Source organism: Tupaia chinensis, unplaced genomic scaffold, assembly GCF_000334495.1.
Source record: "Tupaia chinensis unplaced genomic scaffold, TupChi_1.0 Scaffold000170_1, whole genome shotgun sequence".
In the NCBI taxonomy this organism is placed as follows: domain Eukaryota; kingdom Metazoa; phylum Chordata; class Mammalia; order Scandentia; family Tupaiidae; genus Tupaia; species Tupaia belangeri.
In genome coordinates, this window is record NW_006159645.1 from 1,619,053 (window position 1) to 1,640,481 (window position 21,429).

A 21,429-nucleotide genomic window follows, 5' to 3' on the forward strand; every position below is an offset into this window, starting at 1 on the left:
GTGTGTGTGTCTGTCTTCTGTGAGTGCACATGCCCGATAGCACATTAAAAACAAAAATGAGGGACCAGCAGTTAGCCTAATGGCTATGTCGCTGGACTCCCATGTAGTCGACCACGGTTCGAGTCACGGACCAGGTGGCTTAAAAAACTCATGCCAGGGGGAACCAGCAGTTAGCGTAATGGCTATGTCGCTGGACTCCCACGTAGTCCACTGCGGTTCGGGTCCCGGACCCGGAGGCTTAAAATTTACGCCGGGCGCATGTGCGTGCGTGGCCAAGATCCCAAGAGGAGAATGGAGGAGAAGGGATTGCGGCGTGGCCATCCTCCCTGGGGGGTGATTTCTCGCTTTCTGTATCTCTCTGTCTGTCTGGTGAGCGCACACGCCCTGCAGCAAAAACCTCTCTGAAAAAAATAAATAAATAAAATTTGTGAGCTATAATTGAAGGAGTCATAAAAGGATTTACAGCCATTTTGATTATCATGTTAACTTATTATTATACCAAGGGTATTTACTTTTGTTCACAAATACCTTTGAAAAGGTTTTTAAAGCAAATGTGAAATTTCCCGATACAGATGGGATTTGTGTACATTACTCATAGCTGTTTGAATATACATGTATGCTAAGAGAAGAGATCAGGAGGAAGTCCATATTAACTGGTTATTTCTGGGTGATGGGACTATATGCGATTTCTATTACTTAGATTTGGGGGGGCACATTCCAAATGATCGGAAACAAAGCAAAGGCTTCACGCAGAGATGAAGCTGGAACCCTAGACAAGAGGGAGGTCTGTGTCAGCTGAAAGTCTAGGGAGGCACGTGGGGCCTGGGGTTCCAGGGGAGCTTCAGGCTGACGTGTTGTCAGAATACAACGCCACTGCCCCATAAATAACGAGGTCACCAGGACCCATCGAAAAAATGAGGAACCTGAAAAGGAACGTCTGGGAGGGTGCTGAGACTCACAGGGCAGAGACCAACTTCTGTTCCTGTTTCTTTCCCAGAGTTATAGCAAAGCCCCAAAGAAATGACAAATACACACAAATGTCACTTTCTAAAGAGGGATCTACCCTGGCCTTCTTTCTTTCCACTCACTGTTCCAGGGAACCTTGAGAGACCTGTATCTTTGTAACTGAAATGCTAAGATGAAAAAATTATGGGGACCAGCAGGTGGTCAAGGTGCTGGACACTCCCACAAGGCTGATCATGGTTCAAGTCCTGGACCTGGTGGCTTGCTTTCTCTTTCCTTCTCTATTTCTCTCTGTCTCTCTCTCTCTCTGGTCAAATTAAATAAATGAATGAATAAATAAAAGTAAATGATTATCTTTTAAAAATTATAAAGATGTTGGGAACCAGCAGTTAGTGTAATGGCTATGTCACTGGACTCCCACGTAGTCGACCGAGGTTCATGTCCCAGACCTGGTGGCTTAAAACTCACGCCGGATGCATGTGCGTGTGTGCCCAAGATCCCGAGAGGAGAATGGAGGAGAAGGGATTGTGGCGTGACCATCCCCCCCTGGGGGGGTGATTTCTCGCTTTCTGTCTCTATGTCTCTCTCTGTCTGTCCGGCGAGCGCACACACCCTATAGTGAAAAACCTCTCCAAAAAAAAAAAATTATAAAGATGTTATTCAGCTGTTCCTTTATATGTTTTACTAACTTTCCCCCTAAATATAAAAGCACTGGTCACTGCAGAAAAAAAAATCCAGGGACCAGCAGTTGGCATAATGGCTATGTTGCTGGACTCCCACGTAGTGGACCACGGTTTGAATCCTGGACCCGGTGGTTCAAACTCACACAGGTGCAGCATGTGCATGTGACCAAGATCCCAAGAGGAAAATGGAGGAGAAGGGAGTGCAGCATGGCCATCCCCCTGGGGGGGATTTTCTTGCTTTCTGTCTCTCTTTGTCTTTCTGGCGAGTGCACATGCTCTATAGCAAAAACCTCTAAAAAAAAAAAAAATTCCAGCTTAGAGAAAAAAATTAAGTCACCTATCATCAACATGCAATAACCACAATTAATATTTAGAGTATCTCCATCCCGTCTCTATGGATGTGCATTTATGTGTATACTGATTTTTGTGTGTTACTGTATGTTTGGCATCACACTACGTTTGTGCTAGACCCTTACCATCATCTCGAGTTTCTTTGTAACTGCCAAGGGCCACTTTTTAATTTAAATGTATTTACTTATTTATTTATTTCACAGCAGCGAAAGAAAGACATAGACTTCTTTTTTTTTTTTTGAGAGAGAGATTTTCGCTATAGGGCGCGTGCGCTCGCCAGACAGACAGAGAGAGACAGAGAGACAGAAAGCGAGAAATCACCCCCCTGGGGGGATGGTCACGCCGCAATCCCTTCTCCTCCATTCTCCTCTCAGGATCTTGGGCACGCACGCACATGCGCCCAGCGTGAGTTTTAAGCCACCGGGTCCGGGACATGAACCGCAGTCGACTTCATGGGAGTCCAGCGACATAGCCATTACGCTAACTGCTGGTTCCCAAAAGACAGAGACTTCTGATGGAGTCTTGACATACCGCTATTCTCCTCCAGTCTTTTTTTTTTTTTGAGAGGATTTTTTTGCTATAGGGCGCGTGCGCTCGTCAGAAAGACAAAGAGAGACAGAGAGATGGAAAGCAAGAAATCACCCCCCAGGGGGGATGGCCACGCCGCAATCCCTTCTCCTCCATTCTCCTCTCAGGATCTTGGGCACGCACGCACACGCCCGACGTGAGTTTAAGCTTCCGGGTCTTAAACTTCCTCCAGTCTTCTATCCAGCCAGGATCGTGGGCACACCTGAGGTGTACCCAGCATGCTCAGGTAGACCCAGGATCCAAAACTGGGCCTTCCCGTATGACTCCAGGATTACACAGCATAGCTGTGCCACCTCAGCTGGGTTAAAGGCCCTTCTTTTATTTTTAAGAAAGAGATTTTTGCTATAGGTCATGTGTGCCCACCTATGACAGAGACACACAAAGGGAGAAATCACCCCACTGGGGGGATCATTGCAATTCTTCCTCCTCCCTTCTCCCTCCAGATCTTGAGCATGCACACACACATGCCTGGCATGAGTTTTAAACTAAGGGATCTGGGACTACATGGGACTCCAGAGACATAACCATTACGCCATCTGCTAGTCCCAGGGGCTTCTCTTTAAAACTTTTGCCATAGAGCACGTGCACTGGCAAGAGAGAGACAGAGACAGAGAAAGAGAGGGAAAGTGAGACAACACCCCCCCAGAATGGATGGCCATGCCACGATTCCTTCTCCTCCATTCCTCTGGGGATTTTGGACACACACGCTGACATGCTTTTCAAGCCACAGGGTTCAGGACTTGGCTGCACAGTCGGCCACGTGGGATCCAGCCACCTAAACCACCATGCCACTGTGGGCCCCACAGGCCCTCTGAGCTGCAGAGCTGATTTCTGACTGATCTGGCTTCTGGAAAGCAGAATGCTTTGCCTTACCCAGTTTTTCTTTTATAAAGAAGAATGCTCACCAGCCACTTTGCTATTTTAAACTCTGCACCTGAGAAATTTCACATGCCAAAGAGAGGCTCAAAGGTGATGCCAAATGGCAGCAACTTCCTTGGCACGGCTCTGCCTCCTACAGCAAACTGGGTGTCTCGCCCGGCAGCCTCCACTAACTGCCAACTCACACAACAATGTTCTACCATCAACTTGACCCGGGGTGACTGCCAGGAGGGTGGACAGGGCAGGGCAGGGGTAGTGGGAAGACCCCATGATGTTGTAGCCATTAGGGCTCGGAAAGCAATACCCTACAGTGCGGTGCTTTGGCACGCTGAGCACTTTACTGGCCACTAAGAGGCCTCAGAACCAAGGGCTCTCTGACGTCCTGCCCCCTGCCTCTCCTCCCTCATTCTCCCAGAATTCTTCTCTCCCAAGATGGATCATAGGAACTAGAATCCCTTCTACCCAAAGTCAGCCATAAAAACAAGCATCCTTCATCCTCCCTCCTCCCACCTTTCCACTGACAAGCAGGTGGTAAAGAAATTCTCTGATCTACCCTGCCCAAAGGTCAGTTGCGAGACCCTCATTGCAGAACAATCCTGCTCCATACCCTGGGAGAAAAGAATGCCACAGAGGCCAAGGAAAACCTTGCTGGTCTATAACCACCTTCAGTCTATAAACGTTAGGGTACAGCCTTTCCGGCCTATCTATCATGTGTCTACACACGGCTGTCCATTCTTCACTGAACCTACAAATGAGAACGGAGAGTCTTTCCTGTATTTGGGGCCTCGGTTCTGATGTCTCCCGTGTCACACAGACTTTGATGAAATAACCCTGTCATGCTTTTCTCTTGCTAACCTGCCTTTTGTTACAGCAGTGTTGGCTATGACCCTTGTGAAGAGAGTTGGGGATGAAAGGGATCACACCTTTCGGTGTAGCCCCCTGGTCGCCCCCATTACCCTCAGTCTGGATCGTACATACAAACATACATTTAGCAGGAGGTTTGTTGTGTGGAACATCACGCAGAGGTGCCTGGGTGCAGAGCTCACCCTTAGAGTACAGGCTCCTTCACTCCCGGGATGAGCAGGCAGAATGGGGCCTCCCTCCCAAATGATGGGGCCTGACCTGAACAGAGGCCTCAAGGACATCATTTCCCACCATCTGCCCTGGCCTGATGATTTCACTCTTTTTTTAAACACTCAGTTGTTGGGAATCATTATTCACTTATTTTTTTTTTTAATTTCAAACTAAATGACATAGCTTTTTGCAAATCGATGTTGCAATACTATTAGATAAGATTCCCAATAGGTCTGCATTCTATTCCGCAAAACGTTCTTTAGTCATGTAGCAGATGCTAACTTCAAGTTATGACCCAAAGTTGTTTTTTTTTTTTTCCCCCAATCATGAGCTCCACGCAGTCAGACCACTTGACAAGTCTTTCTGCAGCTGGTACGTCCTGGATATAGTTTGGAAGTAAATACAAACACAAACAAAAACAAGGCCAGTTTTCCAGGTAATATGGAATCTGGCCCAGCGCCTTTGGCCTTCCTCATGAGTCTCCTTCTTTAAGCTCTGTTCATTAGTTTGTGGTTGTCTTACTTCATTTATAGGCGCTCCTCACTTAACAACGGAGCTGCATTCTTATGATGCGGTCCTTAAATGAACTGATCTGTAAGCAGGGACTTCAAGAGGGACGTCTTGTGGGGTGTCGTGGTGCCATGACATGTATTTTTCGGTAGCTAGCACATGACTCCACACTAGAATGATGTCGTTCTATCCATATAAAAAGCATACATTAGATGAGGGCCAGAAAGTGACGAGACACAGCACAGTAATACAAATCCAGCATAATCGTTTTTATTTCTTCTGAATGCTATGACGGGTACACAATAAAGTTCAAATGTAGATGTAAGATACGTAGTCTTACGAGATTGCAAAACTCGTCATTAATAATTATTTTATTTAACTTTATTTATTTTTATTTTAATTTGACCAGAGGGGGTCACAGTGAGAGAGAGGGAAACTGAGAAAACAAGCCATCAGGTCAGGGACTCGAACCACAGTCGGCCACATGGGAGTCCAGTGCCCTTAACCACCATGCCACCTGCCGGCCCCGAGATTGGAAACCCTTCATGCAGTGAACCAACTATAGGAATAAGGCAAAGACCGAGAAAGGGGATTCCTGAGAAGGGATTGTAGTAAGGCCACCCCCCCCCCATCCTGGGGGAGGGGGAGGGTGATTTCTCACTTTCTCTCTCTCTGGCCCTAAAATCATAAAAGAAAATGAAATAAAAAAATGGATATTATGCAAAAATTACGCATGGATTTAAAACTACCTGCACTAAAATAAACTCACTCTTCGATGCCACTTTTCTGCGAACTCGTTGAAGTCTTCTCGCGCATTCACAAATGCCACCGGCCATATTTGCATTCTCCTTCGTGAGCTACTGCTCTCCTGAATGAGTCACTGCTGAGGTCCATGCACAGCCTCTGAGACAGTTTTACAAGGGATGAAGGTGACCACTCTGAGTCTGTCGGCCTGAACCACTTGGACACGCCGCCTCGAGGTGATCATGTGAACGAGGAGGCTCCTCGGCTCTCCAAATGGCCCAACGCAGGGAGGGTGGACTAAGCCGCTCCATCAGCCACCGAATGGGAAGCTGATCCCCAGTCCACACCCATGGCTACCCACAGAGCTGCCCAGTGAACACGCATCACAGGTTGGCTCCTTCCCGTCCTAACTTCCCTAGTGCATAATCCACAAACACCCATGTTTCTGTTTTTTTCTCTTTGCTTTTCTTGTTTGTTTTCAATTTCCTAAGGAACTTACCCTGAGAAACACGCCCAGCCCTGCATGTCTCTGCCACACCCTACGACTACTGACTACCCTCCCTGGAGAAAAGTCGGCAGATGGATAAAGCTGTGGTTATTATCTGATGCTTTTAAGCTCCATTAACGCTCATTTACTCTAAGTATCTGAAAGTACTTAACCCCTCAAAATCTCCAAGCAGGCGGAGGTCTGTCTGTCTGTCTGCCTGTCTGTCTCTCTCTTCAACCCCTTCTTTCCCCTCTCCCACCCCCCCTCCTTCTCTCATGCTTATGCCTAAGTACCCTGCAGTGAACCCCAGACACAGACACTGCCACCGCACCTGCACAGGAGGGAATGAGACACAGCCATGGCAGCACACGGCGTGGGCCGTGACAGAGCAGACACCCTTTCACGGCTACCTGGCCTTCTGGGAAGCCAGATGTCTGTCCCCATGCCCGTCAGAGCCAAACAGTGCCTTCTTCTGGCCAGGAAAGCCTGTTCAGAGTGCACTCGCTGCGGGAACCCGGGACTGCTGGCGTGCAGTGGAATACTGTCCAACACGCCCTTTTTGGAGATGGCAGGTCTGAGGGCCTGGCAGGGCAGAGGCTTGCCTGAACCAGCCAAGACTAGAGCCCAGGTCTCCTAGCACCAAGGCAATTGTGCTTTTGTCTATTTTGGCTAGAGGAACCCCCTCCCCTCAGCATCAGAGAGTCCCCCCATCCCACCAGCAGGGGCTGACACCTGTCAGAGTGTGGGGAAGGGGCTGGAGTCCCACCTCACTCTGTCCCCCGCTCAAGCCTGTCTCTCCCATGGGACTCGGTCCCCACCTCTCTCAGAGGACTCTGTACTTTCCTGAACTGATTATGGTCCTTGCACACTGACAGAGCAGCGGTGACGGGCAAAGGCCGTAAATCCAGGTTACTTGGTTCTAATTTGGACAAATACTGCTCCCTTGCTGTGCTTCGGTTTTCTTTCCCTTTTTTCTTTTTCTTAATTTGCTATAGGGTATGTGTGCCTGTCTGGAGACGGGGGTGGGGTGGGGGGTGAGAAAGCACCCCTAAGAGGTAATGGCCGCACCACAATCCCTTCTCCTCCACATTCCTCTCCAGATTTTAGGCACGCACGCGCGCACACACACACACCTGGCGTATTTTTCAAGCCACCAGTTCCAGGACTTAACCACGCAGTTGGCCATGTGAGATCTAGCACCGTAACCACCACACTACTGTCTGGCCCAGCTTTCTTGTCCATAAAATGCAGATAATAATAGCCCCTACTGGGGCCAGCAGGTAGCTTGGTGGTTAAGGTGCTGGACTCTGACATGACAGACTGCCGTTCGAGTTCCAGACCTGGTGGCTTGCTTTCTCACGGTCTCTTTCTTTCTTTCTCTCAAGCACACAAGCCCTGTAGCAACTAAAAAGTAATAATAATAAGTAAAATTAAATAACTCTTTAAAAACAAATAATACTGCTACTACTACTAATAATAGCACCTACCGCACACGGTTGCTGTGAGTCTGCACACGAGGTGTGCAGGACCACACAGGTCCTACAGTAAGCACTCAGCATCACCTGGGGACGGCAGTCTTGGCCAGGACTGTCATCCTGGTGGGGCAGACCTCATCTTGGAGGTGCAGAATCTGACTACAGGGGAGGGGTCCATCTGGCTGGTCACTTTCTTCCAGCACATAGTGGACGCTCAGTGAAAACTGCTCAATGAATGAACCCAGCCCAACGCATGGCTTATAGCAGGTGTACCACCAAGGGTTAACTGATCAGCTATGGGGATTCCCAGGATTACAGACTCACTTAGAAAATGCCACTGACTGGGATCAGAAGGTGGCATAGTGGCTAAGGCACTGGACTCCCACATGGTCAACTATGGTTCGAGTCCCAGACCTGGTGGCTTGAAACTCACACTGAATGCATGTGCATGTGTACCCAAAGTTCCAAGAGGAGAACGGAGAAGGGACTGCAGTATGTCCACCCCCCTGGGTGGGGGTGATTTCTCACTTTCTGTTTCTTTGTCTCTCTGTGTTTCTAATGACTGCACATGCCCTATAGAAAAATCTCTCTCGAACAAAAAGAAAAAGAAAAGAAGAGAAAATGCTGCTTCCTGGGGCTGGCAGATGATGTGGTAGTTAAGGCACTGGACTCCCACATGGTAACTGTGGTTCAAGTCCCAGATCTGGCAGCTCGTTTTCTCATTTTCCCTCTCTCTTTCTCTGGTCAAATTGAATAATAGTAATAATAAATAAATAAAAATAATTCTTAAAAAGAAAATGATGCCTACTAGGTTTATTAGTGGGTAAAGTCAGGTTTGCATCACTGGTACATTCTATTGCTCTGAAGCTTTTTTTTTAATTGCCAAAGGGCACATGCACTTGCCAGAGAGACAGAGAGAGAGAGAAAGAAAATCCCCAAAGGGGATTTTCCACCAGGACCAGGACTCAAACTGCAGTCAGTCATGTGAGATCTGGCTCACTTAACTGCTGGGCTAAGAGGCTGGTCAGCCAGCTACTCTAACTGCCCCACCACCGCGGTGCTTTAATGGGAATTTTCAATCCCAGTTTTTCGATGTTCGATTTCAGTTTTGCATGGCTATTTTCCTGGTTTCATCTAAGCTTTGCAAAAATGAAATGACAAAAACACTGCGTTTAGTATTCATCTCCGAGGGGCCAGTGAATACAGTAATGACGAAGGCGAACAGAAAACAACAGAGGCCTGAGTCAGAAACCCAGTTCCTGGAACTCTGTCAGAGGGCTGAAGTGTTCATGCTGGAGAAAGTGCCACACAAGTGGCAGATCCGGATGGCGGGGAAATCTGGAGATGGCGTTTACGACTGACACAGAAAGTGCATGAGGCTCTTCAAATGAAAAGCACTCCACAAGGACAAAATGCAGTCGTTAACCACTGAAGCCTGGGTTGAAACTTGGCCTTGAGCACACAAACGCTCCTCTGATTGCTGGCCAAAACGCTTAGCTGAAGATTTCTCTTAAACCCACTTGAACGTGTGCCTGCAGTCGGGCAGTATCTGGAGCACAAATCCACCATGAAGCATAGCTGCACGGTGCCTGGGCACGTTTGCATGTTGGCTTGAGGGGCCTTAGACCCTTCTCCCAGGACTGCACTCCCCGGGCCAGGACTACTCCTGATCCCTGGCTGAGTGAGTACTGACTCAGAGGTCTGCCCAAGCAGCCAAGATGCCCCTGACCTGCCTTCGCCTTCACTGTGTGATCTCAGAATGGCTTCCTGGACACACCCCACATGGAGCAAGCTGGCATGCCTGTTCAGTGGAGGCTTTTCTTGTGAACTGAAAGCTCCAAATAAGGTTTCTGGGGGGTCCAGATGGTGGCACAGTGGTAACACAATGCTCTGCGAGCTTGACCTACATGGAAGGTTCCGGGTTCACGCCCAGAGACCTTGAGTACGCTGCCACACGTGCTAATGATCTGGAGCTGAGGGGAGGCTGGGAATGGATTGTGGCATCAAGACCCTGTTGGGATGGGGCCAGTAGGTGGCGTGGTGGTGAAGGCACTGGACTCCCACATGGCCAGCTGCAGTTTTCCGGGACTTGGTGGTTTGCTTTCTCACTTTCTCTCTCTACCTGGCCAGTGCATGTGCCCTGCAGCAATTTTTTTAAAATAACAAATTAAAATAATAAAAAGACCCTGTTGGGAGCAACTCTTTCACTCACAGAAGAAAGGAAAAAAACCTTAAAAGAAAAAAATGTAGTGGCTGGCAGGTGGTGTGGGAGTTAAGGCACTGGACTCTCATATGGCTGACTGTGGTTTGAGTCCCAGACCTGGTGGCTTGCTTCCTTTTTTTTGGAGAGGTTTTTGCTATAGGGCGCGTGCGCTCGCCAGACAGACAGAGAGAGACAGAGAGACAGAAAGCGAGAAATCCCCCAGGGGGCATGGCCACGCCGCAATCCCTTCTCCTCCATTCTCCTCTCGGGATCTTGGGCACGCACACACACGCGCCCAGCGTGAGTTTTAAGCCACCATGTCCAGGACGCGAACCGCGGTCGACTACATGGGAGTCTAGCGACATAGCCATTACACTAACTGCTGGTCCCAATTCCTTACTTTCTCTCTGGTGAGTGTATGTGCCCTGTAGCAAGTTAAAAAAATAAATAAATAAAAAATAAAATTAATTTTGTGGTTTTTTTAATAAAAAGAAAAGAAAGTGGGTTTTTTCCTCCCCAAACCCTGCGCCTGTCAGTGTATGCAGATTCCCCAGAGATGAATTCGGATTTTCAAAGGTAAGCAAGGTAAGGGGTAAGCTCTCCTGTCAGGACCTCTAGGCCACAGCCAGTGGGAGCACAACAGGTTAGCATGAAAAACTGTCAGGTACTACTTTACCCTTCTCTTAGCCCGGAGGTTCCTAGCATTTGTGCCAGCCAGCCCTATCTGCTGACAACCACACTCCCAACCTACCTCCATTTTGGGGGGAGTCTTTTGTTTTCACTTCCAAGGAGCCGAAAAGGACTGGGATAAGTCCATCCATCCAGTCTCCTGAGGAAGGATGCTGGGCTCCTAGGGAGACCACGCACACTGCCATCCACCGCCCCAGGAAACCTCAGGGCAGGTGCTGTGAGCCAGGCAGACCTGCTGCAGATCCTGGTCTGCCTTCTTTCACTGTGTTCCGAGCCTCCTTCCTTCATCTAGAAATTGAAAACCATAATGTCTATCTCCAAAATTGTCTCACATATTAAGATAAGGATTAAGAAACTTCAATAGGTATCTCTGGGCCAGTGTCCACTACCTAATGGTTAGGAGAATCAGATCCCAAATGCCCAACCATAGTTTGAGTCCCGGCCCTGGAAGCTTCAAAAAAATGCCAGCACATGTGCGTGCATGCCCCAAATCCTGACAGGATCAAGAAAAGGAGAAGGGATTGTGACATGACCACACCCCATGGGGGAAGCTTTCTGTCTGTCTCTGGTGATCACACACACCTCTGGCACATAGAGTCATTACACAGAGGTGTTTTTCTTGTAGATTACTAAGGATAGGGAAAAGGTGTGAGAACGTCCTCAATGGCGCCTACCGCATTTGAGAATAAAATTCCACATCCTCACCCAGCCCAGGAGGCACCGTCTGGTCTGGCCGTGGCTTGTTCTCTGGCTCCTTCCTATATCTTCCTGGGCTCAGGGCTCCCTGCACTGGCCTCCCCTCGCTCAACACACCCAGTTCCTTCCCATCTCGGAGTCTTCAAATGTGCTGTTCCAGCATCTGGCATGATCTGCCGCCCTTTCTTCCATCCCCCAGTTCTAGTGGAGAAGGCTCAGTCCTGGAGAGGCTATCCCACATGCCCCAATCCAAGGGTGGCAATGACATTTGTCTCACAACATGTGCTGTTTTCACTTAAAGCCTGAACCACTGGAGCCAGCAGATGGCATAGTGGTTAGGTCAATGGACTCCCACGTGGTTGACCATGGTTTGAGTCTGAAGCCCGGCGGCTTGAAAATCACACCAGGGGTGTGTGTATGCCCGTACCTGCTCAAGATCCCAGGAAGAGAATGGACAAGGGATTGTGGGATGGTCATCCCCCCTGGAGGGTGATTTCTCACTTTCCCTTTCACTGTCTCGCTCTCTGGTGAGCACACATGCCCTAAAGTCAAAAAATAAATAAATAAAGTCCTGGACTACAATTTATAATGATGTATTTTATGTGTTTACTTGTAGGTTTATGCCTCACCTCCATGAGGGTTCGAACATCTGTATCCCTCAAAGTCCATATGTCAAGGCATTAATCCCCAACACGATGGTGTTTGGGCATGAGGCCTTTGGATGGTGGTTGGGTTTGGATGAGGTCATGGGGTGAAACCCCCATGGTGGGAGTAGAGCCCTCATGAGAAGCGACATGAGCATGAGCACTTGCTCTCTCTGCTCCATGTGAGGACCTGGCAGTGAGGCACCATTTGGGAGCCGGGAGAGCCCTCCGTACAAGCCTGACCCCTGCCGCCCATATCTGGCATCCAGGCCTCCAGAAGGGGAGGAGGTGTCTGTGGTTCAAGCCCTCCAGTCACATAGCTTGGAGGAGGAGCCCCAGCTGACAAGGACACCCCCAGAGCCTGTAAGCTCCAGCTGGCCCAAGGCGGGGCTGTTTCATTTGTTGCCATGTTCCTGTCCTGAGGCCACTCCTCCATCAGCAGGACGATAATATCTGTTGAATTGATGTGTCAAATTCACAATGAGCCAGGAGGAACCAGAAGTTACGAATAGCTTCATTGCTTTTAGTTTTCACTACAGGGTCATGCATGCGAGGGAGAGAGAGAGAGAGAGAGAGAGAGAGAGAGAGAAAATGACAAATCACTCAACATGGGGGATGGCCATGCCATAATTCCTTGTCTGTCACTCCCGGGATCTGGGGCACGCACGCACGTACACCCAATGTGATTCTGAAGCCACCAGGCTGGAGAGCTAGCAAAGCACTTCACACCCACGGGAAAGCCAGAAAAAACAATTGTCATTCATTATCAGAAATGCAAAAGCATAAACCGAGAGCAACTGCAGATACTAGACAGTGTGGGAGGAGGGAGGGGAGGGGAGGTGGGCTGTGGGAGGGAGGGAATCAACATAAAAAAGACAGCAAAACATTGAAGGGATACTAAAATTAAAAATTATCTGTTGATAATGTGTATGGTAATACCTTTGTGTGGATGGAGAGTATACAGTGTATTCATGCTGGGAAAATTCTTTTTGTGTGTTGTAAAGATGTACCGTGATTGACTGTAAGAAAGAAAGAAGGAAGGAAAGAGAGAAAGAGAAGAAAGGAAAAGAAAAGAGGGGCCAGCAGGTGGAGTGATGGTTAAGGGCGCTGGACTCCCACGTGGCTGACCACAGTTTGAGTGCCGGACCTGGTGGCTTGCTTTCTCACTTTCTCTCTTTCTCTCATTCTATCACTCTCTGTTCAAATTAAATACATAAATAAATAAAGTTAAATAACTTTTGGGACCAGCAGTTAGCGTAATGGCTATGTCGCTGGACTCCCATGTAGTCGAGCGCGATTCGAGTCCCAGACCCGGTGGCTTAAACTCACGCCAGGTGCATGTGCGTTTGTGCCCGAGATCCCAAGAGGAGAATGGAGGAGAAAGGATTGTGGTGTGGCCATCCCCCTTGGGGGGTGATTTCGCATTTTCTGTCTCTCTGTCTCTCTCTGTCTTTCTGGAGAGTGCACGTGCCCTATAGCAAAAACCTCCCCAAAAAAGAAAAGAGAAAAAAAAAAGAATAACTTTTAAAATTTTAAAAAAAGAAAAGGCAGGCAGGCAAAAGCATCCACAACTTACTCCACTGAGAATTTGCCTTTCTGGGGCCCCTCTCACCCAGTTACACTGACCTGGGCCTCTGAGAAGACTTCTGGATCTAAAAAAAAAAAAGGAAAAAGCCACTGGAGCGTAAAAGGAGGAAAGTGAGTAAGGAATCTCAAACAGGTGGTGTACTTAGCCCGGGCTACTGGGCGTCAATGGGACCTTGTTTTCATATAAATACTGTAGCCGTCTGTCTAAGTAGCAGCCTGGGAACTCCCAGTCCTGTGTGCATCTTCTCAAACACCCAGCACACCTGTCCGGGTGAAGGCATGTTTTCCTAAACCCAGGTGAACAATCTCAGCACACTGAGATGACATTTATCTCAAAACAAACATCATAATCCACCCTAATCATGCTGGTCAATACCAGTATCAAGGGCTTTTGTTTCTTGAGGCTTTTTTATTTTATTTTTTTAAAGTTGATAGTAGGTCAACCAATCTAAGCAGTGGTTGAGGTTTAAAAGTCGTCTGGAGGGGCAGGAGAAGGAAGCTCCCACCTCCACTCCACAGGTAGGCCCTTCTCTGGAAGCGGGGGCTCTGTTTCCAGAGTGTGCCCTGCACAGGCCACGCACATTCTACTCTAGGAGGTGGGTGAACGGAGAGGGAGGGGCCCTCAGCAAGCAGCTGGGGCCACGAGCAGTGGGAGAACAGGACTCGCCCTGGGCACAGCACAGATAGTAATCTGCTCCGTGGCTCAGTCTTGCCGTGTCTCAGCTGTTTCACCTGTAAAATGGGGGAGATGATGACGACAGCTGGGAAGATGAAATGAGCTAAAAGCCGACAAAAGCCCTTAGACCAAAGTAGCAAGTCATGTGTTCACTATCACAATTTAATGTCTACCAGACCAGACACATCAGCACTGAAGTCCGCGAGGCTCGCCTTCTTGAGATTTTTTACCATAGAGTGTGCGTGCTTGCAGAGACAGAGAAAAAGGAGGTAATGTGAGAAATCACCTCCACGGTGGATGGCTAACACCACACGCCCTTCTCCTCCATTCTTCTCTTGGGACTTTTGGGCATGCATGCACATGTGCTGTTTTTCAGGCCACCGGGTCAGGGACTCAAACCATGGAGTCAGCCATGTGGAATCCAGAGCCTTAACCACCACTTCGCCTGCAGCCTCCCCACTTCATTAAGATTATTTATTTCCTCCTCATGCCACGATTCACTCCCAGTCTTAGCCAGCCAGGATTATGGACACACATGGCAACCAATGTGTTCGGGAAGACCTCTGGATGCAAGCCTGAGTCCCTCCCACATGGCTTCAGTCTCATGGAGCGTGGTGTGACCACTGTGTCACTGTGGCTGACCAGACCGTCACCATTACACTTCAGTGAACCAAGCCTCTGAACAATCCTTCCAGATACGTCCTGCTGTCCTCATTTTATGGACACAAAAAAGTAAGGCTCAGTGTTGGAACCAAACTAATTACCATGGTAATAATTACAGGTACTGCAAGGTGGGTTGCACGCTAAGCGCTTTACATAGGTAGCTCACCAAGTATTCCAAACCAACCCATAAGGGAAGAACTGTCATAGCTATTTTACAAAGCAGGACACGGAGTGGAAGAGGCTAAAGAACTAGACGAGGTATGAAACAGGAACTAGATCCCAGTTCCAAGCCAAAACCTATGGTTTCTTCCACGACGTCCTGCCTGTCTAATATGTGTTATATATTTCTTATCTCCACTTAAAATCATCAGCATGCCTTTCATTCTAATTTTTAAATTTCTATACTGTGCCATGCTTGCTAGAGAGACAGAGAGAGTGAGAAATCACCCCCTAGGGGGTGGCCACACCACAATCTTTTCTCCATTCTCTTCTCAGGACTTTGGGCACGCACGTACAAGCCTGACATTTTTCTCAGGCCATCAGATCTGGGACTTGAACTGAGGAGTCGGTCATGTGGGATGCAGCTGCCTCAACTACCATGCCACTGGCTGGCCCAGTATGCCTCATTAAATACCAAACACTGGCCATGTTAAACGAGGTCCAGAGATGGCCCTCTCTGTGAAGGAGCCTGTGGTAAGGAGTTAGGATTCTCCCAGAGTAAAGCTTAGCTTTCTCCCTAGTTATTTCCAGAAGGATTTGTTCCGAGGTCACAGGCAGCAATTTAGGAGTGTGTTAAAATAAAGCACAGGAGGGGCCAGCAGATGGCATAGTGGTTAAGGCACTGGATTCCCACATAGCTGACTGCTGACTGTAGTTCAAGTTCCCGACCTGGAGGCTTACTTTCTCATTGCCCCACCCCCTCTCTGGTAAGTGCACGTGCTCTGTGGCAAATTAAAACATGATAAAAAGTTAAATAAATCATTCTTTTTAAAAAATGAAATACAGGGGAACCAGCAGTTAGCGTAATGGCTATGTCACTGGATTCCCACATAGTCGACTGCGGTTCGCTTCCCGGACCCAGTGGCTTAGAACTCACGCCGGGCGCGTGTGCGTGCGTGCCCAAGATCCTGAGAGGAGAATGGAGGAGAAGGGAATGTGGCGTGGCCATCCCCCCTGGGGGGTGATTTCTCGCTTTCTGTCTCTCTGTCTCTCTCTATCTGTCTGGCAAGTGCACGCACCCTATAGCGTAAACCTCCCCAAAAAAAAAAAAAGAAAGAAAAAGAAACACAGGAGGTCCCAGTCATTTGATCTTTAACCTCTTGGGAATTAGTGAGTCATTGTATTTTTCTGTTTTGTTTTTTTTTAAATGCAAAAATGCATCATGACTTTTCTGACACCCCAACAGAATAACATATCCAGTCTCCCAAGGAAGTCACCTGCTCCCAGCTCATCTACCAGCAAAGGTGTTTCTGTAGCCACACGGGACTGCCCTGCCCAGTCAGATGAGGCTCTGACCACCCCATCACCACGCCCTCTCCATCCTTCTGACCCTGACCTACACATGGTGATGCTGGAACTGAAGTGCAAGGGACATTGAGATTCTGAACAAACACATGACAGTGCTGAGCTTTCAGGTTTTGTTAAAATATGAATCTAGCAAAGCCTGCGCTCACTTTCCAATCACCTGGCCCTTATGTTGACCACCGCACTAATCTCCCAAACCATGGTGTTCTATAGTTCAGAGAAAAACGACTTAACAGCAAAACGAATTCCAAACTGGCTGTTTACTAGGCAGTAGTTTTTTTATGCGTGTGCTTTTTAAAAAGTTTTGTTCCAGGGCATGTGTGCTCACCAGAGGGGAGGGGAGTGAGAAATCACCTCTCAAGGAGATGGCCCTGCCACAATCCCTTCTCTTCCACTCTCCTCTCAGGATTTTGGCCATGCACACACACACACACCTGGCATGATTCTCAAGCTACCAGACTGTCCAGTTGGCCACATGGGCTCTAGCACCTAAACCTCCACGCCGCCTAGGAGTAACTGGTTTTAGTGAAGTATAACACAAAATTGCCTTCTTGGCCCAAAGGAAGTACATCCCTTGCCAAGGAACTCTGTCGCCTCAAAGGGCCAAGGAAAGGTCCTCCCAGGTGATAGCACCCAGGCTGACTCATGGCTCCGGAGGCTAGGAGGGTGGCAGAGGGGAGGGCTGGTGGCAAGCTCCCCCTGGACCATTCTGCACAATCTCAGCACACAGTCCGAGCCAGATCAAACTCAAGTTTAAATAAGAATCCAAGCCAGGAAGTTTTGCTTTGACAAACTTTCAAGCTCTGGATAAACACCATCAGCCAAAATACCAGCGAGTACTCACCTCTTATCAAGAGTCAAATACGGAAGAATTACTTGCCCTCAGCGAGCATTTGATGTGCCAGAATGGAGGTTTCTTAGATAGGGGTTCGGACTTTGCAGCCAAATCAAGTGGGCTTTTCCCGGAAGATAAAACAGTACTTCTAAAAACGTGCAAAATCCCTCCAGCTTCTGAGTGATAGAAATTCAGCACAAATACAGACTTCAGTTTTTCCAATTCCATCTTGCCTAAAAATCCCCCAAAAAGACAAATCATAGAACAAACTAATAATAGACACCTCAAATCCTAAATTTATCTCTGAGATTGTGATCAAATACTGAACCCTTTTCTTTGGATAGGAGATTAAGACTGATATTCTCCTTTGAGCAAACATCAGTGATCACATATACACTGTAAAAACACTTGCTCTTGGGACCAGCAGTTAGCGTAATGGCTATGACGCTGGACTCCCATGTAGTTGATCGTGGTTTGCGTCCCGGACCTGGTGACTTAAAACTCACACCGGGTGCGTGTGCATGCATATCCAAGACCCCGAGAGGAGAATGGAGGAGAAGAGACTGTGGCGTGGCCGTCCCCGCTGGGGGGCGATTTCTCGCTTTCTGTCTCTCTCTGTCTGTCTGGAAAGTGCACACACCCTGTAGCAAAAACCTTTCCAAAAAAAAAAAAAAAAGACACTTGCTCTTTTTTTTTTTCTCCTTTTTTTTTTTTTTGGAGAGATTTTCACTGTAGGGCGCGTGCGCTCGCCAGACAGACAGAGAGAGACATAGAGACAGAAAGCGAGAAATCACCCCCCAGGGGGGATGGTCACGACGCAATCCCTTCTCCTCCATTCTCCTCTCGGGATCTTGGGCACGCACGCACACGCGCCCGGCGTGAGTTTTAAGCCACCGGGTCCGGAACATGAACCGCGGTCGACTACGTGGGAGTCCAGCGACATAGCCATTATGCTAACTGCTGGTTCCCGACACTTGCTCTTTATACATAACTCTCATATCACTGTTTATAGTTCCTTTTTTGTTTTTTTTTGGTTTTTGCCATAAGGTAGGTGAGCTTGTCAGAGAGAGATAGTAAGAGGGAAAGTGAGAAATCACTCCCCAAGGGAGATGGCCACACCCCAATCCCTTCTCCATTCTTTGCCTGGGATTTTGGGTATACACACACACACACACATGTACCTGGTATGACTTTCAAGCCACCAGGTCTGGGATTAGAACAGGAGTTAGCCATGTGGGAGTCCAGTCCCTTAAATGCCAAGCCTCCTGCTGGTCCCACACTGTTAATATTACTAAAGTCTAACCTAAACGGTGCTGCAACTGCCAAAGTGACTGTCAATGTCACACACAATGGGTATGACGGTGAAAGTTCCATCTGGGACACAGACACCATCGATGGTAGGATTAAGTTCCCATGTCCCCAGGTCTTTTACTGTCCTTGATCATTGAAGAAAAAGTTCACTGTTCCTAACCCAAAAGCCAGGAGCAAAACAAAAACCAGCAGGGGTGTGGTCTGAATGTGCTTCCATGCCCATATCAATATAGTGATCACCCGCACACACATATCACACAGAGCTCACCCGCACGCCCATATCAATATCAATACAGCGACCACCCACACGACCATATCAATACTGAGCTCACCTGCACGCCCATACTAATACAGTGATCACCGCACACCCATATCAACACTGAGATCACCCGCACGCCCATATCAATACAGCGATCACTCGCACACCCATATCAACACTGAGATCACCCACACACCCATATCAATACAGCGATCACCCGCACACCCATATCAATACTGAGATCACCCGCACGCCCATACTAATAGTGAGCTCACCCGCACGCCCATATCAATACAGCGATCACCCGCACGCCCATACCAACACTGAGCTCACCCGCACACCCATATCAATACAGCGATCACTCGCACACCCATATCAATACTGAGATCACCCGCACACCCATATCAGTACAGTGATCACCCGCACGCCCATACTAATACTGAGCTCACCCGCACACCCATATCAATACAGCGATCACTCACACACCCATATCAATACTGAGATCATCCGCACACCCATATCAGTACAGTGATCACCCGCACGCCCATACTAATACTGAGCTCACCCGCACACCCATATCAATACAGCGATCACCCGCACGCCCATATCAATACAGCGATCACCCGCACGCCCATATCAATACAGCGATCACCCGCACGCCCATATCAATACAGCGATCACCCGCACGCCCATATCAATACAGCGATCACCCGCACGCCCATATCAATACAGCGATCACCCGCACGCCCATATCAATACAGCGATCACCCGCACGCCCATATCAATACAGCGATCACCCGCACGCCCATATCAATACAGCGATCACCCGCACGCCCATATCAATACTGAGATCACCCGCACACCCATATCAATACAGAGCTCACCCACACGCCCATATCAATACTGAGCTCACCTGCACACCCATACTAATACAGTGATCACCCGCACACCCATATCAATACTAAGATCACTCGCACGACCATATCAATACTGAGATCACCCACACACCCATATCAATACAGAGCTCACCCGCACGCCCATATCAATACAGCGATCACCCGCACGCCCATATCAATACAGAGCTCACCCGCACGCCCATATCAATACTGAGCTCACCCGCACACCCATACTAATACAGTGATCACCCACACACCCATATCAATACAGCGATCACCCGCACGCCCATATCAATACTGAGATCACCCGCACACCCATATCAATACTGAGCTCACCTGCACGCCCATATCAATATCAATACAGCGATCACCTGTACGCCTATATCAAAACTGAGCTCCCCTGCACACCCATACTAATACAGCGATCACCCACACGCCCATATCAATGCAGAGCTCACCCCCACGCCCATATCAATACAGTGATCACCTGCATGTGATCTTATCAATACCCCCAGCTTCTTTGGGAGGCTGTTTTTTGAAATGTGTGGCAGTGGGTGGAGGAAGACTCAAATATAAGGACAGTTGTTTTTTTTTTCTCCGAGTCCAGAAAGTCATTCATACTATGTAGAGAAAAACTGTATTCCAGAGCTAGCAATAAGCCCTCCTGGTGGAGAAGCTAATGGACTTAGAGCCCAGACCTCAAAGCACCTAGAGGCCCAAGGTGCATGAAGCCCTGTCCTGAGCAGACAGCAGGCGACTAGGGCTCTAGGGGACATTTTTCTGGATACTTGCCGATGGGAGGAGTACTAAGTAAACAACTGTCAGGCACAAATAGCCACTTCTGTGGCCTATTAGCGGCCACTGACCAAGCCCCCGCCAGGTACCCCTCGCTCTGTCAGGTATTGGCAGCACACTGTCTTACCAAACTACGGACCCCAGGACAAAGGAACTATTTTGTCCCTAAATTAAAGGTTTAACAAATGGGGGCTGGGGGCCAGCAGGTGGCTTGGCGGTTAAAAGCACTAGATATTCCCACACGGCTGACAACAGTTTGAGTCCCGAAGCTGGTGGGACCTTGCTTTCTCATTTTCCTTCTGTGTGTGTGTGTCTCTCTCTGGTCAAATTAAAGAAATGAATAAATAAGATTAATTCTTTAAAAAATAAAGGGGGGGTCTGAGAGGTCAAGTAACATGCCCAATGACATATATCATAGAAGTGAAACAATACAAATTTGCACCCAGCTTTGACCGACTCCAAAGCTTCAAAGCTTGAACTTATTCCTCCACTGTATGAAAACAAAACCTCCTCTCCTTTACGACTTGAAAGAGCCTATATTCCCCCTCTCTGCCTTTGTGTTTTGTTTGAAATCACCTTTCTCGTGTGCCCAGCAAATTTGGTAGAGGTCTGTCCCCTGCCAATGGTCCTGCCTGCCCAGATAACAGCTTCTTGCTCCTGGGTCTACCCCAGGTAAGATCAGGGGATTCAAAGTGCCTCTCTCACCCGCAGCAGAATTCCTGTGCTCTGAATGTGACAGGTAAATCCAAAAAGGGCGTTTAGGGAGGACAAACTCCTCTGGCTAGCACCCCTTCTGGCCTCACCTTAGCACACAAAGCCCAGAAACCATCAGGCCATGGTGGGTTTACTGGCGTTCTCGGACTTAAAGCCGGCAATCCAAGCCTTTTACAGAATGC

At 48.4% G+C, this 21,429-nt stretch overlaps 1 protein-coding gene across 3 annotated transcripts in view; it reads right to left on the reverse strand.

Annotated features, from left to right (window-relative positions):
• NOD1 (nucleotide binding oligomerization domain containing 1) overlaps window positions 1–21,429 on the reverse strand; it is a 68,032-nt gene that overhangs the window by 45,568 nt on the left and 1,035 nt on the right. The gene's annotated exons all lie outside the window — the stretch shown is intronic.